Source organism: Rhagoletis pomonella, unplaced genomic scaffold (genome assembly GCF_013731165.1).
Source record: "Rhagoletis pomonella isolate Grant_MI unplaced genomic scaffold, Rhpom_1.0 Rhpom_scaffold_00002, whole genome shotgun sequence".
NCBI lineage: Eukaryota > Metazoa > Arthropoda > Insecta > Diptera > Tephritidae > Rhagoletis > Rhagoletis pomonella.
Genome location: NW_023458556.1, coordinates 91,549,771 through 91,572,411, shown reverse-complemented (window position 1 = coordinate 91,572,411; position 22,641 = coordinate 91,549,771).

Sequence of the window (22,641 nt, the reverse complement as noted above, 5' to 3'; positions counted from 1 at the left end):
CACACTTACAGAAACACTACCTTGCGATAACTATGCAGAAGGGTTGCATTTTGCGATATAATTCATATCGCAAAGATACAGAAACGGGCTACAGATCTCCTTTGAAATGCCTGTGCTCGGCTCAAAATTTCAGGGCGAGTCGATAACGCAACTTTGATTGGACGACAAGTGTGCAGATAGCCTTAGAGTACGCTTTTCAGATTTTAAAACCTCGTCAACCTCATTTTAAATTTAAAACGCCATTTTAAAGTTAAAGGGTCTTTTATGTTGACTATGACAGTGTTAAAAGAGTGTTTATCTTAATATACAGTTTTAAATGTTAAAACCTGCCTCTAACTTGTCTATAACTACGGGCCAAAGTCTTTTTCATTTATTGTTATTGGCATCACTAATTAAAACCTTCTCTTCAAGTAATCCGAAAAAAATTCACCCGAAAATTTGTCATCCGCCCATAGTAAATACATCCGCGCGTATTCATAGTCACAGTATATACAGTAATAAACCTTTTTGTGTACTCCTCGGGGGTAAAATCTGATCAGGGTTGATAATGAGAAGGACCATGAATTTTGTTGATTCAGAGTTGTATACAAAATTATTCTGGTATGAAAGGGAGCAAAAACCGTACTATGGCAGAGTGGCACAAGTCATGACTGTGTAATAGTGCCCGAAACTATTGCAAAGTGTAAAAACATTGCAAATTTTTGTCTATTATTATAGATACTAGTATAGATTATCATAGGTCAGTGTATAATTTGTTATATTACACCGCACATGATAATGAACTGTTAAATGTTGAAAACGCTTGTAACTTGTAGATCACTCAAACTTGGGTGTGCTTAATGGACTGTCTGGGCGGATGTGCTGGCAGTTATTGGGATCTGTATAGCTATACAAACCTTGTTTTTTTTTTTTAAATGAAGACTTAAATATATTCGGAAATTTAGAATTTGGCTTGATAAATTCACAATATTTACGGTTTTCATAAATAATTTAATCTTACAATGGACTTTTTTTTATTTTAAACTTACATTTAAGAAAACTCCATTCAATGCTATAATTACGATTTGAGTTTTCCAGTTTATAAAACACAAGCGTTATTTATGTACTTAACTATTGATATTATTCTTCATTACGCATGAATATCAGCATACATTAAAGATGAATATTATACTTAACCTACATTTTGTTCATAAATAACACATAGGCTGCGTTTCTTTATACATTCCGGATAATCCCATTTCACTGTTGGAATAAACAGAATGCGTTGGAAATATACGTCAACGTTTCATCAGAAACGTTCTAAAGAATTAATAAACAAAAAAGTTTATTCCAAACGTTCAGAATGAATAAAGAAATGCAGCCATAATTGTGTATATTTTATCCTCGAAATGTACTTTTTCTAATCGTGAGGCGAAATTCCCCACAGTAAGTGTTGCCGTGCGCGAAAAACGAACACGCTGCACACAACCCAAAAGTACTCCTCGGGGACCAAATGGTGAAAAAATTCGAAAAGGTTTATTACTGTATATACTGTGTTCATAGTCCAGCAACTAAGTCGAAACTAACAAAGTTGCAACTTAAATTTAAGTACCAACTTAGAATTTACCTCTATTTATAATCGCATTTCAGACTTCTACTCAGTAGTTTCGACTTAGTTTACGATATAGCAAAGCGAGTGTGAAAATGTATCGATTTTTCTTTACGATATTTTGGAAAAATCACATTTTTATTAAATAATGTCAAGTTTGATCATCGGTTTATGTAATTTTTATTTTCATTGCATGATTATGCAAAAGAAAAAGGTATCATTTTCTTGTTAATTGTGTGAAATAGCCAGAACCACCGCAGTGATGTGAAGTCGATGTTTATCGAAAGCATGCTGTGAAACATACAAATAGTAGATATCTAAATGTTATACACAAATTTACTTTAAAAGAACTAGCGTGAAACTGACTTATTATCAGGGTTCGTATTTGCACACACATGCTTTGCTCACACACACGCCAGAAACACATTCACACAGCGCAATGAATGGGCGTTGTGACATTCTTCCCTATTCAAACAATTAAACAGTTTAAATTTTTGAGTTTTTTTATGAATATACTATTTTATTAAAACAGTAAGCCTTTTAATAATGTATTTCATTCATTAAAGAAAAAACATTTTTTGTGTTACAGGAACTTAACCATGACAAACTGAAGATAGGTACATAACAAACATTTATTAAAAGTATCAGTCTAGATGTAATGTGCCGTCACGCTAAAGAAACTGTCTTGCGCTAGCGAAGTCCAGCTGTCAACAGTCAGACATACAGCGTGTGCTCTTTTTGACCGGCATTTTACTATTTCAGATGTTTTATAATAAATCGCAGGTATAAGTGAACTTGAAATAGTCTTCCTAGTCGGAGCGCTATAATTAGGGTTTAGTAGATGAATAAGTTTCCGAAACTCGACTTCTTCGACTATACTGAATGGGTGATATTCGATAACAATCATTTTAACAAATTGTTGATCAATTTCACTCTTTTTTTTATTCAACAGTGGCCTATGAAAGTATCCCGATATGACTGTAGGTCGCGGCGTAGAAGTGGCGGTACGTGGCGCAGAAGATTCAAGTGGCGGTGCAGAAGTAGCAGGTGGCGGTATAGAAGTGGCAATATGCGGCGTTGAAAGTTCAAGTGGCGGTGTAGAATTTGCAGGTGGCGAAGTGTTGCAGGATACACGTGTAGTTGTTGCAGCAGATTGCAACTCATTGTTATTATTATCCGATTCCTCGGCTGGATGTCTTGATATTCTCTGTGTAGGATGATTTTTATTTAGTTGGCGAATTAGGCCGCACGTCGATTTGTTGGTCACAGATAAATGCTGGCCGCACAGCAAGCACTTTACTTTTTTTTTTGCTGTTCTTTGGAAAAAATGCAAGCACACATCGCTTTTCCTTCTTGAAGTAATTGCGAGAATCCTAGAAATATACATATATATATATTTATATGTTAATTTTAAATTATGAAAAACATACACACAATTATAATAAATTTACAAATACTTTTTATCCACCAGGCAGACCCAAACGATTAGTTAGCGCGTAAAAATTAGAAATGCGTGTAAAAATCAAGATTCATAAAAAAGATATTGCGATCAGCTGTTCGAGTAATGACGTCACTTTATCAAAGTTTCTTGAAAATTACAACGCGAGTGTTTTGATTGTTTCGGTGTTTTATTGATTTATTACGAATATTTAATATTGTGTTTATTATTTCTGTGTATGGACAATAAAAATGAAGTGCGCGGTACTAAATTGCCACACTGACTACAAAGTTAAGGCATTAGAGTGCAGCCTGTTTTATTTCCCAGTGAACCCCATACCGAGGAAAAAATGGATGCAATTTTGCCGGCAAAACAAGGACTATAATTTTAGCACATCCTCCTATGTATGGAGCATTTTGTTAGAGAGGACTTCGAAAATATCGTCCAGTTTGAAATGGGTGAGTATTTTTAATTTAAGTGGAAATTGTGTCTGTAATTATGTTTCATCAATATTTAGGTTTCGCAAAGAAACGGATTCTTAAACGTGAAGCCGTACCATCAATTTATAAGCCACTGCCTCTTGCCTTTTAGGCAGCTTAACATTAGTTATTACATATGTAGAAATTCACCACGGGTTTAAGGGTTTCCGTTGAGTACAAAAGTAAGTCTTAATTTGAAGTATTAAAAGGAAAGTATGTATGTATGCAATAATTTTAAGGAAAGTATTCAAATTTTAGTGTTGGGATGTTTACATTTTACTTTAAAGGTAAGTATGAATGAACAATTTAAATTTAAGGCTATAGTTAGTTGGCAGTCATGTCTTCAACAAAGTGAGTTATCACCGTCCACCAAGGGCTTATTGTAATATATATACACACATGATAGCCCTTGGAAGGTGTAAGGTCAATTAGGCTAACCTACTTAAAACGACCGTGCAAGTTTTGGATTTACCCTAAAACATTACATATCTTGATTGCATTATCTCAATTTTATAAAAAAAATGGGAGATGTTTAGTTATTTGTACAACGATTTTGGTGCGGGGGCGAAGAAGGAAGGGGGAGTGGCCCTCCAAACCCCCCTTAAACGAAAGAGGATGGACTGCGCTTTATAAATATTTCGTGCATATTTTTTGTGTTTGACAGCTGAGCTCAGAAATTTGAAAAAAATACTATATTTCAAACCGAAATTATTAATAAATTGGTGCACAGATATAGTAATTTTGTTTTAAATAAAGCGTAGGCCCTTGTCTACAAGTGTATGTAATCGTTTTTTATTCGGGTCACACGTTTTGGCACAACAACCCAAAATCGTTGTACAAATAACTAAACCGTACCCAAAAAACTATTCCAGTGTAATTATGTATTGCGTTTTGTTATGGTGCTTCTCATATATTTCATACAAGATTGATAAAACCTTGGATTCAAGGAACGAGCCTAATCCTGTAACAAAATGAGACCACCTCACACAGCGGCTGTTTCCACTACCAGCACCATCACAAGGATTCCGACTGTATTTAATTATTCGGATTATAGCTGCTCCCGCTCCTCCGCACTAACTCCCGACTTCACTCCTTTATAGTTCTCTACATTGCATTCGGTGATGGCTTAATAATTTGCTTTTCCGTCAATCTTTACTGCAGACTGAGGTTAGAACAGTGGAGTGCAATGGGGTATAGTCGTTGCGCTGGGTATGCAGTTACAGTTGCAAGGCTATACTCAATCCCGACTCTTGCGTCCTCGTTCGCGCACTCTGGGCAACGTGAGCAACCCATGTGCGAGATGCGGTAACCAATCCGAGTGGAGCCTTGGGTCACGGCAGAAATAGAGGGAGCTTCGGTGGGGCCACTCCGACTTATTCGGTTTAAGGGCTCACTGAAGTCTGCAGCGTCTGTTCACTAGTAGGTGCGGCTGCAAGCGGGTGTCTGCTTGGAGCAAGCGGCTCGCTATATAAGCGTGTATTTGGTTGCGAAACCACCCCCGTCCCAGCAATGGGTTGTTCGCTGGGCTTGGGACCCGCCACGTAAAAACCACTTCCAGTGAAGAAGCAAGGCAAAGCCTCGGATGAGACCCCCCCCTTATGATCACGACCACGACAAACGTTTAAAGGACTACCATTTGTGGGCATGCACCTGGAATGTCCGGACCCTTAATGGGGAAGGTGCCTGGGTGGTTGATGTCTTCGTAAGGACGAAAGCTGACATCACCGCCATCCAAGAAATGCGTTGGACGGGGCAAGGCAAGCAATGTCTGGGGCCTTGCGACGTCTACTACAGCTGCCATGTAAAGGAGCGCAAATTCGGAGTTGGATTTGTGGTGGGAGAGAGACTCCGTCGCCGAGTACTGTCGTTCACCCCGGTGGACGAGCATCTAGCCACAATCCGCATCAAAGCCAGATTCTTCAACATCTCGCTTATCTGCGTCCATGCCCCGACGGAAGAGAAGGACGAGGTATCCAAGGAGCGCTTCTATGAGCGCTGCCCCCGTCATGATATCAGAATCGTGCTTGGCGACTTCAATGCCAGGGTGGGCAAGGAAGGGATCTTTGGAACCACCGTCGGAAAATTCAGCCTCCACGACGAATACGTCCGACAACGGATTGAGGCTGATCGACTTCGCCGGGGCCCGAAACATGGTAGTATGCAGTACTAGGTTCAAGCATAAAAAGATCCATCAAGCTACGTGGCTGTCTCCGGATCGAAAAACGAGAAACCAAATCGATCATCTTGTGATAGACGGAAGGCACGCTTCCAGTGTTTTAGACGTACGCACACTCCGAGGCCCAAACATCGACTCGGACCACTATCTTGTTGCAGCCAAGATACGCACCCGCCTCTGTGCAGCAAAAAATGTGCGCCCAAATATGCAAGGAAAGCTTAACGACGAAAAGCTGCAATCACAACAGACAGCCAGCGCTTTCGCTACTCGACTCTCACACCTGCTCTCAGAGAGCACTCTTCAACAAACCGACATATGCGAGCAGTGGAACCACATTTCCCGCTCATTAAGTACCGCCGCCGAAGAAGTAGTCGGATTTCAGCGAGCCCGAAAGAACAACTGGTACGATGAGGAGTGTCAGGAAGCTGCAGAGAAAAAAGATGCCGCCTACAGGGCCACGCTGCGATCGGGCGCAACGCGCGCTATGTGGGACCGCTATAGGGATCTGAAGAGGGAAGCGAGACGTATTTGCCGCAACAAGAAGAGAGAGGCAGAAATACGTGAGTGCGAAGAGCTTGAAATGCTGGCCGACAGGAGGAATGCCCGAAAATTTTACCAGAGAGTTAGGCGACTTACGGAAGGTTTAAAGACCGGGGCGCACTCCTGTAAGAACAATAATGGCGACCTAGTAACTGATGTCCAGAGCGTACTTAAATTATGGAGGGAACACTTTTCCGCCCTACTAAATGGTAGCAGCACGGAAAGTTGTGGAGAAGAAGAACCCGAGCCCGCAGTCGATGATGACGGAGTCGACGTTCCACCGCCTGACTATGACGAGGTACGTATAGCAATAACGCGGCTGAAAAACAACAAAGCCGCTGGAGCTGACAGCCTGCCAGCTGAGCTATTCAAGTACGGCGGCGAGGAGTTGATAAGGTGCATGCATCAACTCTTGTGCAGAATATGGACAGATGAACGCATGCCCGACGACTGGAATTTAAGTGTGCTCTTCCCAATCCACAAGAAAGGTGACCCCGCCATTCGCGCCAACTACGCGGGATCAGCCTTCTAAGCATAGGTTACAAGGTCTTATCGAAAGACTGAAGCCCACCGTCAATGAACTGATTGGGCCTTATCAGTGTGGCTTTAGACCTGGCAAATCCACCATATACCAGGTATTCACAATACGCCAAATCTTGGAAAAGACCCGCGAGAAAAGGATCGACACTCACCACCTATTTGTCGACTTTAAAGCCGCTTTTGACAGCACAAAAAGGAGTTGCCTATACGCCGCTATGTCTGAATTTGGCATCCCCTCAAAACTCATACGGCTGTGTAAAATGACGTTGAGCAATACCACCAGCTCCGTCAGAATTGGAAAAGACCTCTCCGAGCCGTTCGCCACAAAACGGGGTTTCAGACAGGGCGACTCCCTTTCATGTGACTTCTTTAATCTGATGTTGGAGAAGATAATAAGAGCTGCAGAACTGAACCGCTCAGGAACAATTTACTACAAGAGCGTGCAATTGCTGGCTTATGCCGATGACATCGACATCATCGGTAACAAAAACCGCGAAGTCTGTTCTGCCTTTTCCAAGTTGGATAGGGAAGCAAAGCGCATGGGTCTGGTGGTAAACGAGGACAAGACGAAGTATCTCCTGTCATCAAACAAACAGTCAGCACATTCGCGCCTTGGCACCCACGTCACTGTTGACAGTTACAATTTCGAGAAAGTAGAGAATTTCGTTTACTTGGGAACCAGCATTAAGACCGATAATAATGTCAGCATTGAAATCCAACGCAGAATCACTCTTGCCAACAAGTGCTACTTTGGACTGAGTAGGCAATTCAGGAGTAAAGTCCTCTCTCGACGTACGAAAACCACGCTCTATAAGTCACTCATCATGCCCGTGCTGGTATATGGCGCAGAAGCATGGACAATGACAACATCCGATGAGGCGGCTCTTGGAGTGTTTGAGAGAAAGATTTTGCGGAAGATTTATGGGCCTTTACGCGTTGGCGACGGCGAGTACCGCAGACGATGGAACGATGAGCTGAATGAGCTTTACAACGATATGGACATAGTGCAGCGAATTAAAATAAAGCGGCTCCGCTGGCTTGGTCATGTCGTTAGAATGGACACCGACGCTCCAGCTCTGAAAGTATTCAACTCGGAACCCGCTGGTGGTAGCAGAGGAAGAGGGAGTCCCCCCCTGCGATGGAAAGATCAGGTGGAGAAGGACTTGGCTTCACTTGGCGCTTCCAATTGGCGTCAGTTGGCACGGAGGAGAAACGACTGGCGTGCTTTGCTGAACTTGGCCAAAATCGCTTAGGCGGTTACAGCGCCAAAAAAGAAGAAGAAGAAGAGGTTAGAACACTGCAACGTCTATGACCTTAATATCACTACCACCAAATATAACAAAACTTAAAAGGAGTTAGGATGCCAATATGGTAATAACTTACCCATTTATTTTAACGCATAAATTTCTTCTAATGTCTTTATTTTTAATTATACAACCAGAAATGCTTGTTTGTTTACAATTCAAATCATATGGGAGTTTCAAATGTCGTAATATTTGTTTTATCGTACTTGAATATCGTATTGGTATTGTTACGTAGATGCGCAAATCGTAAAATTTTTTGCTCGCTATCGGCGCAATCTTTGTTTTATGAATCTTGTGTAAAAATTATATTCGCTGATAAAGATGTCATCTGTTTTTTTGCTTTGTTACGATGGATGCCACTCCGTCACGTATAACGCAAATTGCGCTAGCGCATTGCGCTGATACATACTGCTGCGCTTGCGCTATTATATCAACGCAGGAAAAATTACGCCATTACCCACCCTTAGTTGCTACGTCAAACAGACACGGCATACGTACACGTCGGTGAGTGTGGGCACCTTAACTTTTGAACGGTTAAAAAAATCAGTTTACGCCTTCGGATTCTTAACGTTGGCGGTAACACGCGTCGTTTGATACCCCTTTCGATTATTTTGCACCATTTTTCGGTGGTGACCATGAAGTGCAGTGTGTTGCCATATTGTACAAAACAATACATACAAAGAAGGCAATGCTTAATACGTGCAGAATACGTACATTTCTCTGATTGGAAAAATTTATATTGGGATCGATAGGGGTCTTAGTCCTGATGATAACCATAATAGACATCACTGGGGCGGCAGCCCCAGGTTTACCACACAGAAAGGGAATTCTAGTTACCTTATTATTTCCCAAGGATACATCACTGGGGCGGTAGCCCCAGTTGGTGCACACCAAAAGGAGAATTCTATTTGGTAAGGGTTATAATCCTAAAGCGCGGCCGAAGGCCTCCTACGCAGAAAGGAGAATTCTACTAAGTGAAAATTCCGAACTAAAAATCCGCTTTTATTATTCAGAATTCCAGTCTGGCTGATGTTATTTTGCTATCTTATTCATCGTTTATACGAAAACTTTAACAACAAATTATATAAGAACTATAGGTTGCTAGAAGAAAGGAGGGTATTTTTAAAATCAAGGGGTCCTATTCTACCCCCCTCATCCCCCCTTTTTTTTAGAATTCGCCGTCCGTCTACTAAAATTTTCCAGAATTTTAAGAACCAAAAAATTAAATTCAACAAAATTGAAGCGTGTAAAAGCAAATAGAAAACAAAAAAAAAGTGAATGAGCAAGCATGGCATCCAAATACTTGAATCCTACTCATTATTCAATAAAACAAGGTCTGATAATTATTGACAGCCGCGGTTCGACACTCCCTTACAAAAGGTTGCATTTACGAAGGACAGAGAAAGAGGAAGAATGCAATCCCTTGTTGCGAAAATGGTAGTAGAAAAGTACACAAAGTAGGCAATTAGTAGTGAAATTCCTTTTATAAATTCGAATGTATTTGCAGGAAATCTGGCAGTTTAAACGAAATATTGAATGAAATATTAATACATCTACGTGAATTACGTAATTTATGTCCTATTTAGCTGTATAAAAAATGCAAAAGGACCCAAAATTAAAATAAAAGTACTATGAGATTTATGTAAACATCCAATTTAAAAACAATTTATGTTTTCATCAGTTACATGTGCTTCATATGCATTGCACTAGGGTGGTCAGATATTATAGGGACATAATCAGTACCGTTGGGATCAAAAATCAGTACAGAGCCATAAAAATCAGCTCATTTTTAAGCGTATTTTTTATTATTAACAATATAGCAACCAAATAACAGCGCATTAATTAAAAAAAAATAACTAATAGACTTTTAAATACGTATAGTATTATCAATACAAAAATTCATTACTTTAAAACAAATCAATGGTATTACGTACAGCTGTGCTCAGGAAAATAGTAGTAAAATGTATTGACAGGTTTTGAAAATATTTTCTTTCCTTACTTAATTTAATTTTTTTATAAAAATATAGTTAATTCTATAACAAAAGACATGTGAGTTGAAGTCTCAAACTTTCTAGAAAATTTATAAGAATTGAGAAAATAAAAAAAATTTGTAGCCCATTCAGTTTCAGTAGAAGACGAGCTCGAGTCAGAATCTGTTTGCATACTTTAAGCTACAAATTTAAAGCATATTTATATTTAATATTTTTAGTATGCTTTGTACCACGATTGTTTATTAGGAAAAATTGAAAAAGCAACAAAGTCTAAGCGGTAGAAGTTATAGCAGCTATTTCGGAGATCACCACATCTCCTCATCAGACTTCTTTTTTCTAGACTTCAGCAGGGACTACCGCTTGGACTTTGTTGCTTTTTCAATTTTTCCTAATAAACAATCGTGGTACAAAGCTCAATAAAAATATTAAAAATAAAATGTTAATAAGCTACAATAACATTGATAAAACATATTTAGTTGGTGTGCTTATTAAATACAACATTCACATTAAAATGTTGACTAAAAGGTATATTACCGAATTATCGCTAAAAATAAAGTAAAATTACAGGTGGTCGAACATCAAAAATCAAAGTAAAGCTACATACATATATCATATCCAAGAGTGGGTAGTTTGCACCTTTTCCAAATTTTTAGAACTTACATTGCACCGTGCAGTAGCCGTCTTAAGTTTGAAATACTGACAGCCGATTTGTCAGTGGATGTTTAATTATCATCGAAAGATTATATTTTAATGTCATCTTCTCAGTGTACTTAATATATGATTAACTCACCACCACCTTTCATAAGATTTATTAATGGCGAAACCAGCTTTTCCTGTAAATCCTGTAAAACCTGCAAATCGTGAAATTGGGTTAGGTTGAATCCAAACAGTTTGTTATTTTGCGAAATCCTAGGAAACGAAAGAATTGCAAGCAGACACCTTTTTACTAATGGTTTAAATTGAATTAATGCTTTCAATCTGCTCACACGTATGAGTTGTCAAAAACCATTGTTTTGAACATGTTAACCTCAAGTAAATGTCAATTACACGAATTTACAAAAGTATTAAATGTAAAAATCAGTACGAAATCAGTAGATTTTGCGTACTGATTTCGGGCTCTTAAAAACCGGTACAATAGAAAAAAATCAGCACACGAACTGATTAAATCAGCGCATCTGGCCACCCTACATTGCACAAAAGCTTATACTTCTATTTCACAGCAAAGTTACACTTTTTCCAAGTAAATTTGCAGAGAAGCAACACTCTGCCACTGCTAAGGGAGCGGTGCGAAAGAGACAACTGTCAGTTTATTGAACCTTGTATTATTGAATCATGAATCCCACTATTTAGAGAAATAGAGATTGCGCCCATCGCGGTAGGGATGCAAAAAAAACATCGATGCATCGGAAACATCGATGTTTGCTATTCGATGTATCGAATAAAAGCGATGTTTTGGACCTTCCGATATACATCGATATATCGATGTTTTTTTTTTACATGCATCGACTTTTGTGTGCAATGTACAATGTACCAAGTCGAATTTATACAAGGTGGTGTAATGCCCGTGCGATACTACGTGTTTTTCTTGTATTTCGAGTGTATTTTACACTGTATTTTGAAAGAACGAGAAAGTTATATACGATTTCAGTACTTGTGTAAGGGAGTAAGCTTTATACCAAAAAATAAACGAAAAACTGACGAAAAACAAAGTAGGTTGTTAAAAACAGTCCGGCCAAATTGTATTTCGTTAGGTTTTTTTTTACAGATGGCTGTATTTATTGATTGTCTTGCCACTTTAATTTAATTTTTTAATGCATTCGCTACCGAGCTTTCAAACCGTACGGTCGCATTTCTATAGTGTGTGTATTATACTCGCTAAATAACTACTCGCTACTTTCTGTACGCGCTTCTTAACCTCAATTTGTATTTTGAGCGCTATATTTTCCTCGTTTTGGGTTAAAAGTTAAATTTACAACTTAATCTGATAAAACCGTAATAATCTTAATCTTTCGCAATGCCCCCCGGGGCTAATAGATTGGGGGATAATAGGTTTGCACTATTATCCCCACCGCCGAAAAACAAAAGAAAACAGCCAGAAAGCTCACCACTGAACTTATTCCCGGAACTACCAATAGCAAAGAAGGATGATCCCAAGTATCTCACAATCAAATCACAGGACGACAAAAAAACTATCGCATCCACCTCTTGCTTTGCAGTTTATAAAGGTATTCAATCCATTAGCAAAGACGTTAACAAAATCACATCTCTTCGAGATGGCAGCCTACTACTCCTAGTCAAAAACCAAAAAATTGCTGACAAATTTCTTTCGACGAAAAATCTTCCCGGCGCTGGTGCTGTCGATATTTCGCTTCATAGCACTCTAAATACCGTAAAGAGGACGATTTACGCCCCATTTATCTGCCAACTTGATGATGAAGAAATAATTGATGGACTAAAAGATCAAGGTGTCACTGCAGTGCATAAATTTACCAAATTAAACAACGGCTCTCGTGTGCCTACTGGCGCCTTATTATTAAATTTTGATAAATATACTTTGCCTAGTCGTATTGAAGTTGCCTGGCGAACCCTGGATATCCGACCTTACTATCCTAATCCCATGCGCTGCAAGAATTGTCAGTTGTTAGGACATACCACAAAGCGCTGTAACAATACCCCATCTTGTGTGATCTGCAACCTCCCCCCAAACCACTCCCCTCCAACTGATTGCTCTAGAATTAAATGTGCAAATTGCGATGGTGAACATCCTTCGTCGTCAAACTCCTGTCCAAAATTTGTCCAGTCTAAAGAGATACTCAAAATTAAAACTATTCACAAGTGCTCAATGCGCGAAGCCATCAATTCATACAAGTCACAAATTCACACTACTCCTACACAATTTTCTTTTGCCAATGTTACTGCTTCCAATAACAATGCTACTTACTCCAAAAATCCACAACAACAACCAACAACAAACAAAGAAAAAATTTCAAACTCAAATGATTCTAATCTCAACAATAAAGTTACAACATCAAATCACAATAACACCTCCTTTAATACCAACACCAACTCAATCCATAACGACTGCCCTGATACCCCATCTCCCTCAGTATCCCCCCTAAATAATTCTCCTTCCCCTCTCTTCCCACCCCTCTCCACAATCACATCTCCTACCATTAAATCCCCCTCCCTTCATGCTCTTTTACCATCTTCCCCTCCTTCCAATAGCCAATTGCCCATGGAAATATAATTCCCAATATTCATTGTTCAAATTATATAATCACTAGCAGACCCGGCGAACTTCGTCCCGCCCAAAATTTTTATATATTTTATTGAAACTTTTTGGTCCAAAATTTTTACCAACAATTCACGTTTACGATTTCCATTGGCACATTTGTCTGCTAAGATTAAGGTTTGGTGGTTCTTTGCCGCTTTAAATAACCTAAGGAAAGTGTTAAACTATGTTCACATTACCAACATAAAATACTTAGTTTCGTTTAAAATACCTCACTAAATTAAGTGCGTTCATACACGCGTTTCTTTATTTGTCTTGACAGCTTTGAAGCAACCCTGTGTTATTGTTTATTTAACGAAAAGAGATCGCGAATGTGAGTAATTGCGTATATTTTTATATTCTGAGTTGTTTGTGGTAATTTTTTAGATTTTAGATGAGTGATCAAAAGAGAAAGCTTCTGGAAATATTTTACAAACTACCACGCGCGATTATTAAAAACAAAAACGTCCAAACACAATGACATATCAGTTGTGGGACAATACTTTTTTCGATTATTATCGATAAAATTAGAGCCGACACTGATTTGTTCGTGCTTTGGTTCTTGGTTTAAGATAAACTACGTACTTTCATCTTAATTTACTGGGACTTTACAAAGCGAAATTACTTAGTTTGTAATTAATTTATGCGTAAATTAAGATTGACCTCTAAATTACGCCAATGGGAACATAGTTTTATATCCGTTCTTGAAATTCACCAGTTGTGTGGCATTTCATAGCACGGTTATTCGCAAAGCGAAATAAATTTTTTCCTCTTCACTCCCTGGCGGCAACAATGACCCGGTTCTATAGTGAATGTCCTAGAAGCTTTACAGTATAGTAGGTGGCAATTTCAAAATGGGTGGGTGAATCATTGTTCTACAGAAATGCAATATACATATACTTATTTCAGACGAAATACCTTAAAAGTTTGAACGCACAATAATATTGGAAAATCACATCCATTGGGCCAATTGCAACGCAGGAGCGTTCGATATATTCAATGGTGCAACAGGTCGATTTAATCTGACCTTCACGGCCCCTTTTCTCACTTGGCTATTTTTAGTAATAGCTCGACTTCAGCAACACTTGGCAGCACGTTTTTGCAATAGTATTACATACATATTTAAATCATTAGCCATATCGGATCATAAATAACATTTTTAGTAATAGCTCAACTACAGCGCCAACTGTCGGATTAAATTGTGAAACTAAACCATCCAGAGACCCACTCAAATACACAAAAAGTTTGGTTAAAATCCTTACAACCATTTAGGAAGATTTCACTCACAAACACACCTACAGAAGAATAAAAAAATTCATTCAAAGATAGCTAAAGGTCGGTAGGTTTGTAGGCCTCACACCCCTTTTCAAATAGCCCAAATTTTCTCCATGAGTATGGGCTTGATTTCAACTATATACATATCTCCATACGAAGTTCCAGTACTGTACCATGAATACTTTCAGAGATATGCAGCATAAAAATTCGATTTATATGGGAGGAGCCACGCCCCCCTTTCCAACAGCTGCCCTCTTTCTTCATGAGTCTGCGATTGATTTCGTATATCTCCATACCAAGATCCAGAACTCTACCATGAACACTTCCAAAGATAGACAGAATGAAAAATTCGGTTTGTATGGAAGATGCCACGCCCCCTTTTCCAATAGTTCCAATTTTTCTCCATGAGTATGCGATTTATTACGTACATCTCTATACAAAACTCTAGAACTCTACCAAAAAATTTCCAGAGATAAGCAGTATGAAAAATTAGGATTTGTATGTCACACCCCTTTTTACTATAGCTAAAATTTTTCTCCAAGGGTATGCGATTGATTTCGTATATCTCCATACCAATTTATAAAACTCTACCATGTACACTTTCAGAGATATGTAGCATGAGAAAATCGGTTTGTATGGGAAGTGCCACGCCCCCTTTACATATAGATTTTTTTCAGCCTAAAACCATCCTTGGGACACGTGCGGCAGGTGGCAGTTTCAAAAAAATCGGTTCAGCCGCTCTCGAGCCTTGCGAAAACTAACAAACGGCTTTCTTAATATAAATTAGTTGAGATATATTATATATTATAATTATATTTTGACAGTATCCGTTGTTTCTGATTGGCGCAAAAAAATCTTGCCTAGTGACGAATTCGCCCCTTGATATGGTCGTTACTTAAAGCTATTTATATTCGAAATGGCATGAAAATTGGAAAACAGGAATCTATAAGCTTATCCAGGCAAAAAGCTACCTATGTAACGAATTTTAAGCAAATCGGACCATAAATACGATTTCTTGGAACAGATCGGTCCCTGGTCCACTTCTCGGACAAAATGGATCATATATGCTAATATATGCTAAAAAGCTACCTACGTACCGAATTTAAAGTAAATCGGACCGTAAATACGTTTTTTTCGAATAGATCAGTCCCTGGTCCACTTCTCAGAAAAAATGGACCATATATCCTAATATATGCTAGAAAACTACTTACGTACCGAATTTTAAGCAAATCGGACCATAAATGCGATTTTTTGGAATAGATCGGTCCCTGGTCCACTTCTCGGAAAAAATGATCGCATATGCTAATACATGCTAAAAAGCTATCTGCGCACCGAATTTTAAGCAAATCGGACCGTAAATACGTTTTTTGGAATAGATCGGTCCCTGGACCACTTCCCGGAAAAAATGGGTCATATATGCTAATATATGCTAAAAAGCTACTTACTTACTAAATTTTAAGCAAATCGGACTATAATAAGATTTTTTCGAATAGACCGGTCCCTGGTCCACCTACCCGAAAAAAACATGATGGTTACCGAAAGCTATTCGTATACAAAATTTCATGAAAATCGGAGCAGCCGTTCGCGAGATTACCTGTTACAAAAAAGAGGGACTTCTCTTTATATAATTAGTATAGATATTCACACATTTAATGTAAAGTACTACCTCTTTTATTTTTCTTTCAATTATTCAATATGTTAACTGTTATTCAATGGAATATTAATGGTTATATTAATAATTATTATGAACTTGAAATATTAATCAAAACACATAACCCCTCGGTTATATTATTAAACGAAACACACATTCCAAACAATATACCAGCTCATACTCCAAAAGCCTATATTGGTCACTTTTATAACCTTCCATCCAACACATCAATCAAACAAGGTATTGCAATCCTGATTAGAAGAAACATACCGCATAATGTTCTTCCAATATCTTCTTCAAATATCTCTTCCATTTCCATAGAAATTCCCTCCCCCATCAAAATCATAATAATCTGTGCCTATTCTCCTCCACAACAAACATTCACTTCAGCAGATTTCTTTAACCTTCTCCCTTCTTGCTCTACTCCCATCTTACTAGCTGGTGACTTCAATGTTTGGTGTCCTCTTTGGGGTTCGGCCTCAACTAACTCCAAGGGCCGCATAATTGAAGATGCTATACTTAGTTCTGACTGTTTTGTACTTAATGACGGTTCCCCTACCCACTTCTCCACCCATTCCACCTTCACACATATCGACCTTACCCTTTGCTCTACTTCCCTCTCCCCTAAAGTTGATTGGCATTGTTTAAATGATCTACATGGTAGCGATCATTTTCCTATCAAAACTAAAATCTCGTCTCAAAACTCCATTTTTTTCAAACCCTGAATATTTTTTAGATTCCGTCCCTTCTTCAATTAATACTAATCTGGAAACTTCTAGAATTCAAAAAATAATACGATCTGCAGCCAACCAATCTATACCACAAACCTCTCCCAAACCCCGTAATCCCAACCCTCCTTGGTGGGACAATGAATTATCTTTGCTTAGACTGTATAAGCAACAAACATGGCATCAATTCAAGCATAATCCCTCGTCATCAAATCTTGTGGCTTATAAAAAAGCGAATGCTATTTTTAGAAGAAAGGCCAAACAAGCCAAAATTAAATCCTTCCAGACATTTACCAACAGCATAAATTCTTCTTCCGATCCTAAACTAATTTGGGCCAACATAAAAAGACTATCTGGTAACCAATCTTTTTCTCCTATTCTTTCGCTCAACTCCTCACAAGGCAATCTACTCTATCCACAGGATACAGCTTTAAAATTTGCTAATTATTTTTCCAACAATTCTTCCGACTCTAATTTCTCACCTGAATATTCGTCTAACAAACACTCTTTACTGTCCTACAATTTCTTACCATCTCCCTTATCCCCTTAAGCCAAACACCTTGACTCAGATCTAACTTTATTTGAATTCCAACTTGCTCTAGCTGTTATCGAAGGTAAAACTCCTGGCTTAGACAAAATTTCCTATCCCATTATCAAACATCTCCCTTCTCTTCTACTCTTCCGCCTTGTCAATCACTACAACAACATTTTTCGAACTGCTAGCATCCCCCAAGTCTGGAAAACCAGCGCAATCATCCCTATTTTAAAACCTGGCAAGCCTCCTTGCGAAGTTACCAGCTATCGTCCGATTTCCCTTTTGCCCTGCCTAGGAAAACTTCTAGAAAAAATTATTGCCACTAGACTTTCCTGGTTTCTTCAATTCAATAAGCTCATTCACTCTAATCAGGTAGCATTCAAAAAAGGTCAAAGCACTATCGACGCCCTTTTAAATCTTGACCAATTCATATGTGATGCTTTATCTAATAAAAACCATGTTTCGCTTCTTTCTCTTGATTTTGAAAAGGCGTTTGATCGTGTTGGCATACACGTAGTTTTAAGACAGTTAATAAAATGGAAAGTAGGGCCTCGTATATTTAATTTCGTAAAATCTTTCCTTTCTAAACGCAAATTCACAGTTCTTATTTCAGGCACTTCTTCCCCCACTCTTCCTTTAGATAACGGCACCCCTCAGGGTTCACCGCTATCGGTTATTTTGTTCACCATAGCATTCGATGAAATTAGCTCTACCCTATCCAATTTCCCCATAATACAGCATCAACTGTATGCTGATGACCTTCTCCTATTCTCAAAATCTTCTGATCTATCTTCTATATCCTCTACCTTTAAAGAAATCCTTTCCCAATTATCCTTGTGGTCACTTTCGTCAGGCGCCTCAATTTCGTACTCTAAATCCAAAATGCTTCACATTTGTAGAAAACATAATTGTAATTTCCCAGCAATCTCATTTAACAATGTAAATATTTCATGTTCTCCTACACTTAAGTTTCTTGGAATAATTCTAGATAATAAGTACGTATTTAAACAACATTGTCAGTATATTAGAAATAGAATTATTAAAAATACCAATATTGTTAAGTACCTATCATGTAAGCGCTCGTTCATTGGCCCAGCGCTGCTCATTAATGTTGTCAAAGCACTCGTACTCTCCGTCATCAATTATGCCCTTGAAATCTATGGACATCATTCTAAAAATCATCTAAAATTGCTTGCTGCCCCGTATCACTCGGCTGTAAGGAGATCACTCCGAGCATTCCCAACGTCACCTATTAAAAATATATTAGCGGAATCTGGTCTTCCCTTTCTAAGAGACAATATGGAAGATAGCACCAGCAAACTATACCCTAGGATCATCCTTGGTTCCAATGATACACTACAAAATGCGTTGTTTTCATTATCATCTCGTATTCGACCTCCAAAAGTTGAGTCAGCTATATACAAATGCGTAATTTTTGCCAAAGAGAACCACTTTCCGTTAAAACCTCCTAAACTACGTAAACTTTATCATCCACCTTGGTTGATTCCGAAAAATTCATTCATTGACAAACTGGTTCGGCTACCCAAAATCTCCACACCGAATGCGATCTATATCTCAGAGTTTCGTGAAGTTAAGTATTCACTAAAGCACAATAATTGGAAACATCCAAAAACATCCAAACCTCTTTTGCTGTGGTTAGCGAGAAAGGAAAGCCAATTTCCTATGGACTACTTTTTCCATTTTGCTAAATTTTTATTGCTGAAGCCACCGCTATTTTCCATGCTGTTCTACACGCCGCAAAAAACTCAGGAAAATATGTTATATGTACCGACAGCTTATCATGTTTTCAAGCCATACAAAATTGCAATAGCCACACTAATATCATCAAATCTATTAGAGAATATCTTATTTTACATGCAAAAAAGATTAAATTAATGTGGATCCCTAGCCACACTGGGTTAACAGGAAATGACTACGCTGATAAATTAGCTAAAGATGCATCCAATATGCCCACATTAACATTCAGCTTTACAAAATCTGATATATATCGACTCATCAACCAAAAGAGACACTCTAAATTGGCCCTTGATTGGATTTCTTATAATCATCAATATTCAATAGTGAACACAGCCAGGATCAAACCAGATTACCCATCAACAATACCTACAAATTTACTCACACCCTACATACGTCTTCGGATTGGACACACTATAGTGACGCATGCTCACCTCCTTGGAAGAAATAGAACCAACATCTGTCCATTTTGCGACTCAACAACAACTGTTTTTCATCTACTGGAATTTTGCCCAACACTGCAAGATAAGAGGCAATGCAATTTTAATACAGATCCAGTTTCTCTTCTTTCGAATACAACTGAGGAAAATATAAGAACCATATACCAATTTTTAAAAGAATGTGACCTACTGAGAAGAATTTAAAACAAAACATTTATTCAACGGACAGCTGATAGCCTCTGATGCTAGCGCTGCATGATTAGGTTGTACATATGTTAATAACATTTTATAAGCTTTAATAAATAAATCAAAAATATAAATAAATTTTTTAATGTAACAAAACTGTTTTACGCAAATTTAAATTTCGTTTGTTTGAATTTCGGTAAAGTTATGTCAAAACTCAGCTGTTTTTCACACAGAATTTGTTTCTGTCAACACATTGCCGAATTGTTTTTGTAATCTGACTTTCGTCAGTTTTTTTGTTTGTATTTCAAATGAAAAATATAGGGAAAAAACGTAGTATCATACGGGCATTAGCAGCTCAGAAACAAAAATTACAATAACAAATTATACGCACATTGACAATCAGTACAAAACAAAATTGCAGCAAACACATCATTTAAACAAAAGGTACAAAGTCATCGTGAAATCATCGGATCCGATAAACCACCTTGTATAGATTCGCCTGCACTGTACATACTAAAATTATTTTGTATGCTTTCAAACTCTTCGCTCCAGTAACTATTCTAAATCTGGATTTTTCACTATTTATGCACTATTAGAATATACATTCTATTAATATTATCCAAAAAGTTATTGCATTAATAAATTGCTACTTTATTAGTAGAAACATTTGGTGCCAAATACCATCTACAATATGATGATGACAGACTTTAAACAGCATATTCCAAAATTGTTTAACATAGCTTATCAACATAGAGAAATAATATAAAGTGTGCAAGCCAGTTTGATGTACGCTCATTTCAAAGCAAAATTTGAGTTTCTGGCATTATTCCTTGGTTTTGTTGCATACCTCTGCCTGATTTCGGTATATCTCCTCGTCATGGATGGACTGTAAACATCAGTAATGCAACGTTGTGTGTACTTTTGCACAAGCGACAAGAATTTATTGACGCTTGTTTTTTTTTGCTCAAATCAAAAAACTTCATAATTTCTCTCTCAAAAGGGTTAACATGAAAGTCAAATGAAGGAAAAAATTATGAAAATAAATTGCCAAATAAGTGACCGAAATATAATGTCATTGCTAGCTGGCACACTTAGGACCGGTTACTCAATGTCTGGTTAACACTAATCTCCGGTTAACCATAGTTATCGACGTTATCGACTCCCTGTTGTATGCATGGAGTCGAAGACGTCGATAACGATGTTTAACCGCAGATTAGTGTTAACCGGACATTGAGTAACCGGCCCTTAATATTATTATGCTTATAAATATTTAACAATTGTCGCCACTTCCATACCTTCCGAAAATTTCGAAGCCTTTCGAAGAAAAAACTGGGATTTGTAACATTTCACTGTGAGTTATTGCTTAAACACTGATCGAAGTTACGATTGTTTCATTTTCTTGTTGTATACTTTTAATTGAAAGAAAATGTTGCTATATTCATTCGATGCATCAAAAATATCGATGTTTTTATACGATACATCGATATGTATCGATGCTATATTTCGATGCATCAAATCGAAGAAAACATCGATGTATTTTTTTGACTTGCATCCCTAAATCGCGGTACCGCTAATCCGCTCTTTGTGAATTTGACAGCATCAGCTGTGTGTGTGACGTCATCTTGGTGCAATTGTTGATTGAGGAAAACCAAATAACGATTTAACTGGGTGCGGTTTAGTTATTTGCCCAATGATTTCGGGCTGTTGTGTCCGAATGGGTTACCCGATCAAAAAAATTTTACACACACTTGTAGTCAAGGGTCTACACTTTATTCTAAAACCTAATTTTGTAATTTGCGGTCACTAATTTATTAATAAATTTGGTCTGAAAAATGCACTTTTTTGTGAATTTCGGAGTGAAATGTACTACGGAAATGTACTGTGGATGGCGTAGCCGGAGTTATATGCACAAGAAATGTGGAATACCTTTGACAATAGAATGGTGTTCTGCACAAAAATACTGTTTATCGAGTTTACATTTCCGGTGTCAAAATGCTAGTTTAAGACCATTTTCCAATGGTTCCCCTGTGGTATGTGGAAGGTTTCGAGGGATCAGGTGTGACTTTTTACAAAATGTGAACTTATTGCCGTAAACAGAATTGCAGCGGATAGCGGGTAACGGGCCGACGGGTACCCGCTGTCAAAATTAGAACACATTGAATGGCATGAAATTGCACAGAATTGCGGCGGGGACGGATTTCTTGCCGTCGGTTATTTTTACGGCGGGAAATTATTTAGATTCATTTCTATTTTTCCCGTCGGGTCGAAGACTCAGGGTTGCTTTTCTGACCATTTCATGTCAATTTGGTTGTTTACAAACAAAAGCAGGCAAACAACAAGCAAGCAATATTTATTAAATTTCAGCAATAGATTTAATTTAAAAAGAAGTTCAGTTTTATTCAGTTGGAACAATGAGCTTCAACGAGTTGTTGATAGAGGAAGTGCGAAAATATAGGTGTATCTACGACTTATCTCGGAAAGACTACCGAAAAGTGCAGAAGAAGGACCAAATTTGGGAGGAGATTGGGAAAGTGGTAAATGCAAGCTGTAAGTATTATGAAGTGCGCAATGTGGGAGGTAGTTTCATGCTCGAGACAGGTCATGTGGAAACCGGGAAATATAAGCTGAATCTCGTGACAGCCGCCGTGCCGTAGAGCTGCTGTGGTGCCCGCTGGATTGTTGGTGGAGCTGGTGTTGCTGTTGTTATTGGTGCAGTTGTTGTTGTTGACGATGCTGCTGGCACT